The sequence below is a fragment of the Tachypleus tridentatus genome, chromosome 5, assembly GCF_004210375.1.
Source record: "Tachypleus tridentatus isolate NWPU-2018 chromosome 5, ASM421037v1, whole genome shotgun sequence".
NCBI lineage: Eukaryota > Metazoa > Arthropoda > Merostomata > Xiphosura > Limulidae > Tachypleus > Tachypleus tridentatus.
In genome coordinates this window covers 53,750,286-53,765,151 of record NC_134829.1, presented here as the reverse complement: position 1 = coordinate 53,765,151, position 14,866 = coordinate 53,750,286, and the positions used below count along the sequence as shown (strand labels likewise).

At 35.6% G+C, this 14,866-nt stretch overlaps 2 non-coding genes across 2 annotated transcripts; both read left to right on the top strand.

Moving 5' to 3' along the window:
- The first annotated feature begins 1,249 nt into the window (after window positions 1-1,249).
- On the top strand, window positions 1,250-1,322 carry TRNAV-AAC (transfer RNA valine (anticodon AAC)). The gene has a single exon. It is a non-coding gene; the product is annotated as a tRNA-Val (tRNA).
- A 3,806-nt stretch (window positions 1,323-5,128) lies between these two features.
- TRNAV-AAC (transfer RNA valine (anticodon AAC)) lies at window positions 5,129-5,201 on the top strand. Its single transcript has one exon. It is a non-coding gene; the product is annotated as a tRNA-Val (tRNA).
- The last annotated feature ends 9,665 nt before the right edge of the window (window positions 5,202-14,866 follow it).

The following is a 14,866-nucleotide window of genomic DNA, read 5'->3' as shown; positions in this document are numbered from 1 at the left end:
ATTCACCAACAACTATTTGACGTACTTAATTTTTACCGAACAGTGAAATTATCGATGATATCCTAACTCCTCATAAGTCTGAAAATTGTAACATGTTATTTCATTTGAATGCACGCCCGTCAGAGAGCGATTCAAATGTTCTTACCACCATGTCTAGCCAGTCTAAAGAAGTGTAGTAGCGTCCGCCTATATACAGGATTGTTTTCTTGAATACTCCTTGTTCTGTTTATCCCTTTTTTGTCTGATTTCTTTATTTTTATAGAGTTTCTTCACTAAGTAAAGATGTTTTGCGATGGTTAATGTATACTCGTCATGATCGAATCTCCTGTTTTACGTACTTATTTAAGAATTGTATTTAGTTCACTTGAATATAGTACAGACTAGACAGGTAAAGGAAATTACGATGCCAAAACCGGAGAATATTTGTTATTCTGAAGTGTTTCCTCCTTCTAGTTGCAGCTGGTTCATGTAAACGTTTTTCTTAAACAATAATTCTTTGTTTTGGTAATGGTATTTTGAACGTCAAAAACGAAGTGTAACCTAGAGAAAGGACGATAGTCTCGAAGAGTAGATGGTTTCCGAAGAAAGATGTTGTAACACAGATAAGACCTCTTCTGTACATTGGGCATTATTCCACCGCTGTGATCTCCTGCAACCCAGAACTGTCAACGTACTATTACAACTAATGCGCGTTTCAACAACGTTATAATTTTAGGAGTTTGAGAGTCACCATGCAACTTTGTCGTATTGAACACCTTGAACAAGTTGTGTGTGATGAGAAAAAAATCACCCAGAGTGCAATCCCAGAATAGGTCACAAAATAACGAAGATTAAATATTATTTCAGACTATCCCTAATTTTGTTAATGTATTTAATAGGCGTATTAAATCGCTTATTACGTTATTGTTTAATAATTCTGATAAAAAAATTAAAGCTCTGAAAATGTTCTGTTCAGTTTTCGATAGAAAGAGAAAAGACTGAGGAAACTAAACTGTGCGTTTGGCACGTTTAAGGGCAATTGAACGAGATGAAAAACGTTGAATACTGTAGGCTCGATAAAGTCTTTTAAAGACACGTTAGCACATTGGGAAAATACCTTTGGATTTGGTAGACAAAGGAGGGTGTTATATTATTTAAAGTTAAACGTTAAGCTGTCGTTATATTTGCGTTTGTTTTGACTGCGAAATAAAAATTTTGGAACGTTATCGTTTTATTTTAAAAACTTGAACAGCAAAATCGCGAAACCGAGGTGCTTGTGGTGTAGTGGTTATCACATCCGCCTAACACGCGGAAGGTCCCAGGTTCGATCCCTGGCAAGCACATTTTAATATTTTAAAACATTCGTTTTTTTCAAATCAAATGGGAGAACGTGGAACGATATTTTCTTCATAATATCTGTGTCAGAGCGTGAGACGGTTAAGAGATATCACAGAATTTATCGAGTTTCCCCTACGCACTTGTAACTACTTTCAGAAATTCGTGTGACTGATGTGTGATAAATCAAAACAGGAACGTTATTACTTTTGAATATAATGCGTGCACTGCTGCGAAATTTGATGTGCAGAAACGGCCTTCGCGTAATCATGTCACGTTCGACGAAGTATCTGACCAGCAGTTTACAACTCTTCGATAGAATGGGTTTACGAGCTTTATTTTTCTTAAATGCGTGAATAGTTTGAAACGTCGATGCACGCGACCTTATTTGAAGATAAGGTAACGTACTTGCCAGGTTGTTCAGGTAATATCTAGAGATCACGACTCCGTCAGTGTGTGTTGAAAACAACTCTTCATGGTGTGACAACTAATCACACTAGATATTTCATTCTTTAACCTATTCTTTTAAATTCCGGTCAGAACTATTGCATAGTTATGTGCGTTATCATCTCCCACTTACCAGTGACGGAAAAGAGGAAAGGCAATTCTACAACATCATTCACCAACAACTATTTGACGTACTTAATTTTTACCGAACAGTGAAATTTTCGATGATATCCTAACTCCTCATAAGTCTGAAAATTGTAACATGTTATTTCATTTGAATTGGGAATGCACGCCCGTCAGAGAGCGATTCAAATGTTCTTACCACCATGTCTAGCCAGTCTAAAGAAGTGAAGTAGCGTCCGCCTATAGACAGGATTGTTTTCTTGAATACTCCTTGTTCTGTTTATCCCTTTTTTGTCTGATTTCTTTATTTTTATAGAGTTTCTTCACTAAGTAAAGATGTTTTGCGATGGTTAATGTATACTCGTCATGATCGAATCTCCTGTTTTACGTACTTATTTAAGAATTGTATTTAGTTCACTTGAATATAGTACAGACTAGACAGGTAAAAGGAAATTACGATGCCAAAACCGGAGAATATTTGTTATTCTGAAGTGTTTCCTCCTTCTAGTTGCAGCTGGTTCATGTAAACGTTTTTCTTAAACAATAATTCTTTGTTTTGGTAATGGTATTTTGAACGTCAAAACGAAGTGTAACCTAGAGAAAGGACGATAGTCTCGAAGAGTAGATGGTTTCCGAAGAGAGATGTTGCAACACAGATAAGACCTCTTCTGTACATTGGGCTTTATTCCACTGCTGTGATCTCCTGCAACCCAAAACTGTCAACGTATTATTACAACTAAAGCGCGTTTCAACAACGTTATCATTTTAGGAGTTTGAGAGTCACCATGCAACTTTGTCGTATTGAACACCTTGAACAAGTTGTTTGTGATGAGAAAAAAATCACCCAGAGTGCAATCCCAGAATAGGTCACAAAATAACGAAGATTAAATATTATTTCAGACTATCCCTAATTTTGTTAATGGATTTAATAGACGTATTAAATCGCTTATTACGTTATTGTTTAATAATTCTGATAAAAAAATTAAAGCTCTGAAAATGTTCTGTTCAGTTTTCGATAGAAAGAGAAAAGACTGAGAAACTAAACTGTGCGTTTGGCACGTTTAATGGCAATTGAACGAGATGTAAAAGCGTTGAATACTGTGGGCTCGATAAAGTCTTTTAAAGACACGTTAGCACATTGGGAAAATACCTTTGGATTTGGTAGACAAAGGAGGGTGTTATATTATTTAAAGTTAAACGTTAAGCTGTCGTTATATTTGCGTTTGTTTAGACTGCGAAATAAAAATTTTGGAACGTTATAGTTTAATTTTAAAAATTGTAACAGCAAAAGTCGATAAACGGAGGTGCTTGTGGTGTAGTGGTTATCACATCCGCCTAACACGCGTAAGATCCCAGGTTCGATCCATGGCAGGCACATTTTAATATTTTAAAACATTCGTTTTCTTTCAAATCAAATGGTGAGAACGTGGAACGATATTTTCTTCATAATATCTGTGTCAGAGCGTGAGACGGTTAATAGATATCACAGAATTTATCGAGTTTCCCCCTACACATGTAACTACTTTCAGAAATTCGTGTCACTGATGTGTGATAAATCAAAACAGGAACGTTATTACTTTTGAATATAATGCGTGCAATGCTGCGAAATTTGATGTGCAGAAACGGCCTTCGCGTAATCATGTCACGTTCGACGAAGTATCTGACCAGCAGTTTACAACTCTTCGATAGAATGGGTTTACGAGCTTTATTTTTCTTAAATGCGTGAATAGTTTGAAAAGTCGATGCACGCGACCTTATTTGAAGATAAGTTAACGTACTTGCCAGGTTGTACAGGTAATATCTAGAGATCACGACTCCGTCAGTGTGTGTTGAAAACAACTCTTCATGCTGTGACAACTAATCACACTAGATATTTCATTCTTTAACCTATTCTTTTAAATTTCGGTCAGAACTATTGCATAGTTATGTGCGTTATCATCTCCCACTTTCTAGTGACGGAAAATAGGAAAGGCAATTCTACAACATCATTCACCAACAACTATTTGACGTACTTAATTTTTACCGAACAGTGAAATTTTCGATGATATCCTAACCCCTCATAAGTCTGAAAATTGTAACAAGTTATTTCATTTGAATTGGGAATGCACGCCCGTCAGAGAGCGACTCAAATGTCCTTACCACCATGTCTAGCCAGTCTAACTAAGTGAAGTAGCGTCCGCCTATATACAGGATTGTTTTCTTGAATACTCCTTGTTCTGTTTATCCCTTTTTTGTCTGATTTCTTTATTTTTATAGAGTTTCTTCACTAAGTAAAGATGTTTTGCGATGGTTAATGTATACTCGTCATGATCGAATCTCCTGTTTTACGTACTTATTTAAGAATTGTATTTAGTTCACTTGAATATTGTACAGACTAGACAGGTAAAAGGAAATTACGATGCCAAAACCGGAGAATATTTGTTATTCTGAAGTGTTTCCTCCTTCTAGTTGCAGCTGGTTCATGTAAACGTTTTTCTTAAACAATAATTCTTTGTTTTGGTAATGGTATTTTGAACGTCAAAAACGAAGTGTAACCTAGAGAAAGGACGATAGTCTCGAAGAGTAGATGGTTTCCGAAGAGAGATGTTGCAACACAGATAAGACCTCTTCTTTACATTGGGCTTTATTCCACCGCTGTGATCTCCTGCAACCCAAAACTGTCAACGTACTATTACAACTAAAGCGCGTTTGAACAACGCTATCATTTTAGGAGTTTGAGAGTCACCATGCTCCTTTGTCGTATTGAACACCTTGAACAAGTTGTGCGTGATGAGAAAAAATCACCCAGAGTGCAATCCCAGAATAGGTCACAAAATAACGAAGATTAACTATTATTTCAGACTATCTTTAATTTTGTTAATGTATTTAATAGGCGTATTTAATCGCTTATTACCTTATTGTTTAATAATTCTGATAAAAAAATTAAAGATCTTAAAATGTTCTGTTCAGTTTTCGATAGAAAGAGAAAAGACTGAGGAAACTAAACTGTGCGTTTGGCACGTTTAAGGGCAATTGAACGAGATGTAAAAACGTTGAATACTGTGGGCTCGATAAAGTCTTTTAAAGACACGTTAGCACATTGGGAAAATACCTTTGGATTTGGTATACAAAGAAGGGTGTTATATTATTTAAAGTTAAAGTTAAGCTGTCGTTATATTTGTGTTTGTTTAGACTGCGAAATAAAAATTTTGGAACGTTATAGTTTTTTTTAAAAAACTTGAACAGCAAAAATCGCAAAATCGAGGTGCTTGTGGTGTAGTGGTTATCACATCCGCCTAACACGCGGAAGGTCCCAGGTTCGATCCCTGGCAGGCACATTTTAATATTTTAAAACATTCGTTTTTTTTCAAATCAAATGGTGAGAACGTGGAACGATATTTTCTTCATAATATCTGTGTCAGAGCGTGAGACGGTTAAGAGATATCACAAAATTTATCGAGTTTCCCCCTACACTTGTAACTGCTTTCAGAAATTCGTGTGACTGATGTGTGATAAATTAAAACAGGAACGTTATTACTTTTGAATATAATGCGTGCACTGCTGCGAAATTTGATGTGCAGAAACGGCCTTCGCGTAATCATGTCACGTTCGACGAAGTATCAAACCAGCAGTTTACAACTCTTCGATAGAATGGGTTTACGAGCTTTATTTTTTCTTAAATGCGTGAATAGTTTGAAACGTCGATGCACGCGACCTTATTTGAAGGTAAGGTGACGTACTTGCCAGGTTGTACAGGTAATATCTAGAGATCACGACTCCGTCAGTGTGTGTTGAAAACAACTCTTCATGGTGTGACAACTAATCACACTACATATTTCATTCTTTAACCTATTCTTTTAAATTCCGGTCAGAACTATTGGATGGTTATGTGCGTTATCATCTCCCACTTTCCAGTGACGGAAAAGAGGAAAGGCAATTCTACAACATCATTCACCAACAACTATTTGACGTACTTAATTTTTACCGAACAGTGAAATTTTCGATGATATCCTAACTCCTCATACATCTGAAAATTGTAACATGTTATTTCATTTGAATTGGGAATGCACGCCCGTCAGAGAGCGACGCAAATGTCCTTACCACCATGTCTAGCCAGTCTAAAGAAGTGAAGTAGCGTCCGCCTATAGACAGGATTGTTTTCTTGAATACTCCTTGTTCTGTTTATCCCTTTTTTGTCTGATTTCTTTATTTTTATAGAGTTTCTTCACTAAGTAAAGATGTTTTACGATGGTTAGTGTCTTCTCGTCATGATCGAATCTCCTGTTTTACGTATTTATTGTATTTATTTCACTACGATTTACTACTAACAAACTATTGTTACATCTGGACTTGAAAAGATTTTTGTTTCATGATCTTGTTATTCAACATGAAACTTTGTCACTTAACAACGATTTGTGTTGAGAAGAGACTGGAATAATTTAAAAAATTAAATTTTGAAATTATATATTTATATCGTGTTTCTTATTTCTTTTTCAACCGTAGGGCCTCGTATAGCCAGGTGGGATAAGGCGTTCGGTTCGTAATCTGACGGTCGCGGGTTCGAATCCCCGTCACACCAAGCATGCTAGCTCTTTTAGCATTGGGGGCGTTATATAGTGACTATCAATCCCAATGTTTTTTGATAGTAGAGTAGCCCAAGAGTTGGCGGTGGGTGGTGATGACTAGCTGCCTTCCTCTAGTCTTACACTACTAAATTAGTGATCTCTAGCGCATTTAGCCCTCGTGTAGCTTTGTGCGAAATTTTAAAACTAAACAAACCAAAGCTGTTTCAACTTCAGTTGGCTTTTACTCTTTATAAATATTTTATCTGACATCTAGTGACAAAGGTGAGAACAATTATATTAAAGATAGTAAATTTAATAAATTTATCACTTTAAAAATAAGAAAAATCTCTATTTTTATGGTTATCATCGAAAATATTGAATATAATTTTTCACCATAATAAGTATGTTTTATCGTTGAAATGTAAATTTTTTTGAAACAAATAAGTGCAATAAGTTTCTAAGATAACTTTGAATTAAGTTTAGAAGTCAATCTTTTCCTAACGTTCTGTTACCAAACTTAAAAATTAGATTGGTTTGAAAATTAAGACCGCTATGTTAGTCTTTTATATTATTTTCTATTTAATTTTTTATTTACATAGGCTACATTTAATTATAAATATTACACGATGATAAGTGAGTCATTTTTCTTATTTTGTTCGATCACAGATGGCGCTAATGATAGAAGAAAACGTTTAAAAATGTCTTTTTTTTTATGTCCTTTTCGTTTGTAGTTAGGCTTAAATTGTCCAACGAGCTATATGTGCTCATTTTGCCATGGACATTAAAGTCCCTATTTTTACGTTCTAAGTCTACGTAATTATTATTATTTAACTATTCATGATAGTATTAATTTGTTTATTAAATTATTTTTTTTTTTGTCTGGTTTAATGTAAACAGCTGGATATATTTTTGTAAACGTTGCTGTTAATAAGAATAAAGTTGTTTTTTTTTTATTTCGCGCAAAGCTACACGAGGTTTATCTGCCCTAGCCATCCCTAATTTATCAGTGTAAGACTGCTAGTCATCACCACCGACCGCCAATTCTTGGGCTACTCTTTTACCAACGAATAGTGGGATTGACCGTAACATTATAACGCCCCCACGGCTGGGAGGGCGAGCATGTTTAGTGCGACGGGGATTCGAACCCGTGACCTCAGGTTACGAATCGAACGCCTTAACCCACTTTGCCATGTTATGCCTAAGAGAAAAGCGCATAACGTTCCTGTGCAGCTTTGTGCGATATTCAAAACAAAACAAATACAATTATAACAATAAAATGGAGAAAAATTGTGTTTTTTGTTTCACAAGTATAGGAAGGAAAGTGAAATGGTATGATAATTTTTATTATTATATTTACTTAGTTTTGGAATGTTTTTTGAATTTCACTCAAAGCTACACGAAGGCTATCTGTGCCAGGTGTCCCTAATTTAGCAGTGTAAGACTAGAGGGAAGGCAGCTAGTCATCACCACCCACCGCCAACTCTTGGGCTACTCTTTTACCAACGAATAGTGGGATTGACCGTCACATTATAACGCCCCCACGGCTGGGAGGGCGAGCATGTTTGGCGCGACGCGGACGCGAACCCGCGACCCTCAGATTACGAGTCGCACGCCTTAACGCGCTTGGCCATGCCGGGCCCTATATTTACTTACAAAAATAATTGAATACCGTTATTCCTATATATAAAATTTCCTTTTCTTAGTTATTTATTTTGCAGAATTGCCTATAATTATGGCTTGTATTTTGTATCAAACTTTAATTAATCACAGGAAATCCAATGTAACGAAGCCAACCAGACATGTTGTGTTACTTAGTGTGCCTAAACTCTGCTTGTAAGGATTCATGATTCACCGGTTTTCTTACTTCAAAAATGCTAGGGTGTGCTGTAAGGGTCAAATCCCCATGTTAGGCTAGGATACTGATAGATTTGGCAGTAAGTTCTTTTGACCAGTTTCATTTCTTATCTCCATCGACTTAAAGCTAGGAAGTTCTGTTAGCTTTTCGCGTAATTCTGAATCAACCGATCAAAGTTTCAACGAAACCCACTGTGAAAAACATTAATGAAACTTAAATTTTGAGTAGTGCTCGTTTAGGTGAATATTGCGTTCAACCTGCAACGACATTTTATACCTCAGCAGCTTGTGAAAATGTTTCACTTCGTTTGCCCTCTTTACAATTTCAGTTTTAAATTTTGGAGAAAAACTGAGACGAACTGTTGTCTTGATAGTGTATTGTACATGTTTTCTTTGGTAGAATATGTTTCCAAACATTTCTGTATGTAAGTTACCATTGCCAACAAACCATTTACTTTATATAAACAGCTTAGTACTTTGAATTTGCTAATGAATAGTCTTTAAGTTAATAACTTATTTTCGTACATTGCCACCTGTTCAACAGTTTTGTTTCTAGGATAAACGTGACGACGTTCTTTAGTTTATTATTATTGGCTTAAACACTTCTTGCACGAAGTCACTTCTTTAGAAAAATGTAGTTGTCTTGATTTAATCATGTGATTCAGTTTTAGTTAGGGGCACTATTAATTAATGTTATTCAGTTGTAGCTATGTATTGTTACATTATTCAATTACATTACTTAGGTTTAGTTAGTCATGGTAGAATCAAGGTGTTTCAGTTTTATCTATATATGGTAACAAGCACTATTAGCATTATTCACATACGTAGTTAGTTACGTTCACACTAGGTGCCGTCACATTAATGCTTTTTTACTATTAATTGAAGAAAGTAATCACATAATATTTCTATTTATATCGCTCAGGCTAATTCTTTGTTTCTACACGTGAGTTTCCATTTATGGAAAATTTAAATACATTACGATTTCTCTGAAGATGCATAAAATTATAATAAACACACAAAGCAGAAAAATAACTTTTTAAACCAATGTTTCTTGTCAATAACGCGCAAAAATTATTTAAATAAATAATAAATATGTTTAATTTTTTTTAGTCGTTATTAACTCTAATACTTGAGAGTTATATTCAAAGAAAAACTGATTGTGGATGAAAACGTTTCTATTCTGAAATCAAAGTTAACCTTATTTCGACATGTCTCTTGCATACAATATCTTTGTTATTCTCTCCAGACATGCTCGCCCTTTCAGCCATGGGAACACTATAATTTGTTGGTCAATACAACTATTCATTGGCAAACGAGTAGCCCAAGAGTTGGCGATTGGTGGTGATAACTATCTGCTTTCCCTCTAGTCTTACACTGTTAAATTAGGTTTTATTGAGTGGCATAATTAGTTGCATGAGCAACTGAATTAGTAATTTATTACTAATATTATTTTTCTCTTACATTATTTTTTTAATATCAAAGTGATGTTGTTTGAAATAAATTTGATTGTCCGGATATTTGTAGCAAAAATTTCAATCATATCATGGAAGTCTTTTCATCCTTCCATTTTAATATTGAGTCTTGTCATCCTTCCATTTTAATATTGAGTTTTGTCACCTGTCCATTTTAATATTGAGTCTTGTCACCTGTCCATTTTAATATTGAGTCTTGTCATCCTTCCATTTTAATATTGAGTCTTGTCACCTGTCCATTTTAATATTGAGTCTTGTCATCCTTCCATTTTAATATTGAGTCTTGTCACCTGTCCATTTTAATATTGAGTCTTGTCATCCTTCCATTTTAATATTGAGTTTTGTCACCTGTCCATTTTAATATTGAGTCTTGTCACCTGTCCATTTTAATATTGAGTCTTGTCATCCTTCCATTTTAATATTGAGTCTTGTCACCTGTCCATTTTAATATTGAGTCTTGTCATCCTTCCATTTTAATATTGAGTCTTGTCACCTGTCCATTTTAATATTGAGTCTTGTCATCCTTCCATTTTAATATTGAGTTTTGTCACCTGTCCATTTTAATATTGAGTCTTGTCACCTGTCCATTTTAATATTGAGTCTTGTCATCCTTCCATTTTAATCTTGAGTCTTGTCATCCTTCCATTTTAATCTTGAGTCTTGTCATCCTTCCATTTTAATATTGAGTCTTGTCACCTGTCCATTTTAATATTGAGTCTTGTCACCTGTCCATTTTAATATTGAGTCTTGTCATCCTTCCATTTTAATATTGAGTTTTGTCACCTGTCCATTTTAATATTGAGTCTTGTCACCTGTCCATTTTAATATTGAGTCTTGTCATCCTTCCATATTAATATTGAGTTTTGTCACCTGTCCATTTTAATATTGAGTCTTGTCACCTGTCCATTTTAATATTGAGTCTTGTCATCCTTCCATTTTAATATTGAGTCTTGTCACCTGTCCATTTTAATATTGAGTCTTGTCATCCTTCCATTTTAATATTGAGTTTTGTCACCTGTCCATTTTAATATTGAGTCTTGTCACCTGTCCATTTTAATATTGAGTCTTGTCACCTGTCCATTTTAATATTGAGTCTTGTCATCCTTCCATTTTAATATTGAGTCTTGTCATCCTTCCATTTTAATATTGAGTCTTGTCACCTGTCCATTTTAATATTGAGTCTTGTCATCCTTCCATATTAATATTGAGTTTTGTCACCTGTCCATTTTAATATTGAGTCTTGTCACCTGTCCATTTTAATATTGAGTCTTGTCATCCTTCCATTTTAATAATGAGTCTTGTCATCCTTCCATTTTAATATTGAGTTTTGTCACCTGTCCATTTTAATATTGAGTTTTGTCATCCTTCCATTTTAATATCGAGTCTTGTCATCCTTCCATTTGAATATGAAATCTTGTCATCCTTCCATTTTAATATTGAGTCTTGTCATCCGTCAATTTTAATATTGAGTCTTATCACTTGTCCATTCTAATATTGAGTCTTGTCATCCGTCCATTTTAATATTGAGTCTTGTCATCCTTCCATTTTAATATTGAGTCTTGTCACCTGTCCATTTTAATATTAAGTCTTGTCATCCGTCCATTTTAATATTGAGTCTTGTCATCCTTCCATTTTAATATTGAGTCTTGTCATCCTTCCCTTTTAATATTGAGTCTTATCACTTGTCCATTCTAATATTGAGTTTTGTCATCCTTCCATTTTAATATTGAGTCTTGTCATCCTTCCATTTTAATATGAAGTCTTGTCATCCTTCCATTTTAATATTGAGTCTTGTCACTTGTCCATTTTAATATGGAGTTTTGTGATCCATTCATTTTAATATGAAGTTTTGTCATCCGTCCATTTTAATGTGGACTCTTGTGACCTTTCTATTTTAAAGTGGAATCTTGTCACCTTTCCATTTTAGTTTGGGGTCATGTAATCCATCTATTTTGACATGAATCTCTCAGTGTAATTAACTAAATATTGCATGTTACCTTGTGTGATAATGAATCGCGTGTTTGTGTGTGTGCACACACAAATTGCTGTAGTTTTGTTATTCAACTTGCATCTTTTATGCGGGAAAGACATATCACTCTATTTTTTGAAGAAAAAATTTATATCAAACGATAAGTTATATAGGAAAATAAAAGTGCAACTGTGATATTAAATTGCTCCACAATTACTAAAGTTTGTTTGTTTGTTTTGGAATTTCGCACAAAGCTACTCGAGGGTTATCTGCGATATTCGTCCCTAATTTAGCAGTGTAAGACTAGACTGAAGGCAGCTAGTCATCACCATTCACGGGCAACTTTTGGGCTACTTTTTTACCAACGAATAGTGGGATTGACTGGAATATTATAACGGCTGAAAGGGTGAGTATGCTTGGTGTGACGGGGATTCGAACCGTGACCTTCAGATTACGAGTCGAGTGCCTCAACCACCTGGTCATGCCAGGCCGTCTCAAGTTACATTCTTACAGAGAATCTATTGTGGGGCTCACATTGCAAACTTTTATAGAAAACAATAAACAGAAGGAAATTTATTAAACAATTTGTTGACTGTGGATGTTAGTCTGCTACAAGTAACATGAGGCACGAGATCCGTTTGTGTCGTTCTCGCAGTGCCAGCTGCTGGAAGTGGAGTAATGGTATGGGACACGTTTGTGACAAAGATAATACTTTTGATTTGTTTACAGGGCTAATAACTTTAATGGGTTTTTGATTTCTATATTTTTCGTAGGATGTTCCGTTGTCATTCCGCTGTACAAAGACAATAATCTACCGAACTTGTGTTGTCATTCCGCTGTACAAAGACAACAATCTACAGAACTTGTGTCGTCAAAAGGTGGTTTAAAAAGTAGAAAACTGGTTCATACATCTTTTTTTAACTAGTATTATCACTTAGCCTAAATATAATCTGTAATATCAACCTGGACGTCATTTTTTGTCACCATAGTTCTCTGTCAACATTACTGAACCAACTGCTAACATTAATCCTAGACGAACCAACTTGTGTCGAACTAGACATTATTTAGGATCTTCTGCTACGTTAAGTTTCATGCTCTTATCACGATGCCTTATGCTGATGTGTGAGGGCGTTACGAAGAAAACAGAGCTTATCTGACGGCTCATGCTTGGTTGACCAAAGCTGGCTTGAGAATTAAGATTCCTCAAAACCCTCAGCCGTTTAAGACATAGGAAATTATGGCTGTGTAGTACCGTGACGAAACTGGTAATTATGGTAAACAAAATAAAATAAATATTAACCAATACAAGTCTTCTAAACACTGATAAAAATGTTCAAAATGTAGAACGTGCTAATAGGAAGTGCTCTAATTGGTTTAAACCAAATAGACTATAGAGCAAGAAGGAAATAAGGAATAATTATGAACCCCATATCTTTGAGTATCTTAGCCTGGATCACGGAATACTTTCTGAATAATATAAGTTGGATGTGAACGGATTCCTGCTAATTATATCTACAATGACAAATATGAGGGTGAGAAAATCTGGGTAACATACAGTTTTATCCATACTGTATTATTATTAACGTGGATAAGGCTATTCTGAAAGTCTACACATACTAAGTACTAGATTAGAGTTATAATTTGATTTATTATGACGTGTGCAAGCCTTGCTGCAAGCCTTTTTGGAAAAAATACATAAAAACATTTTTATCAACCCTTTAAACAATGGTAAAGGAAAGTTGTTTGTAATGGTTTATTAGAATATTGAAGGATAGCGCCCAAGGCCTTTACAAGAAAAATCGTGCCATGCTTGGCTGGACATACAACGTCATATCATTAAAAACTATATTATGCATAAGCTTACAATATAACTTCTACGACCTCAACAAGACGGCATTTCTGTGTACATTTTATCCAGTAACAACATGACCATTTTAGTTGTTTGTAGTAGCAAACGTACTATGATTGCTTACAGTACACGAAACGCTAACCGCATTTGTGAATCTTTCGCTAATGGGTAAATGTAGCCAAAGTGGGCAGTGCACACAGATTTTGTTTCAAAATACAAATTGGTGAATGTGCTTGGTTGCGGTGTTGTAAAAGTGTAGTCAAGCCATGCAAGCTATCTTGAGGCCTCCTATAGTTAAGTTGGTTTAATATGTCTTTGTAAACTTAGATACAGAAGTGACAGAATAAAAACAACAAACAAAACCTATGACGTCGGTTAGTTCTCGCTGGGCCCGGCAAGGCCAAGCGCGTTAAGGCGTGCGTGCGACTCGTAATCTGAGGAGCGCGGGTTCTCATCCGCGTCGCGCCAAACATGCTCGCCCTCCCAGCCGTGGGGGCGTTATAACGTGACAGTCAATCCCACTATTCGTTGGTAAAAGAGTAGCCCAAGAGTTGGCGGTGGGTAGGGATGACTAGCTGCCTTCCCTCTAGTCTTACACTGCTAAATTAGGGACGGCTAGCACAGATAGCGCTCGTGTAGCTTTGTGCGAAATTCCAAAACAAATAAACAAACAAACAAGTTCTCGCTGAGATCTAGATACCACAAGACAGCTGTAAGCTTCAAGTTTCAGATAAAACAATGTATAATTTCTACCATAACTAAGTTAAAGATAATAAATAACAACTTTTAAACTCTTGTATTCTGTTTTCTTAACATTACCCTTGTTTATGCAGAACGTTTGTAGATTCGGAATTCGAATCAGGTTTGAATACAATAACATTCAGCACAATGTGTATATAAACAATAATGCTATGAACGTTTACTGGAAGATTCCAAATGTCAAACTAGCTGTCAGTGCTTACGACATAACGTTATTTTTATCTAAGTTTTTGTGGCTTTTCTAAATGAGGTCAAGTACTTGTGGTTTTTATCAGTCTCACGTAAGCTTTTTTGTGGCTCTACTCTAATGGGCCCGGCATGGCCACGTGGATTAAGGCACTCGACTCGTTATCCGAGGGTCGCGAGTTCGAATACCCTTCGCACTAAACGTGCTCGCCCTTTCAGCTGTGGGGGCGTTATTATGTGACGGTCAATCCCACTATTCGTTGGTAAAAGAGAAGCCCAAAGATTGGCGGTGGGTGGTGATGACTAGCTGCCCTCCCTCTAAACTTACACTGCTAAATTAGGGACGGCC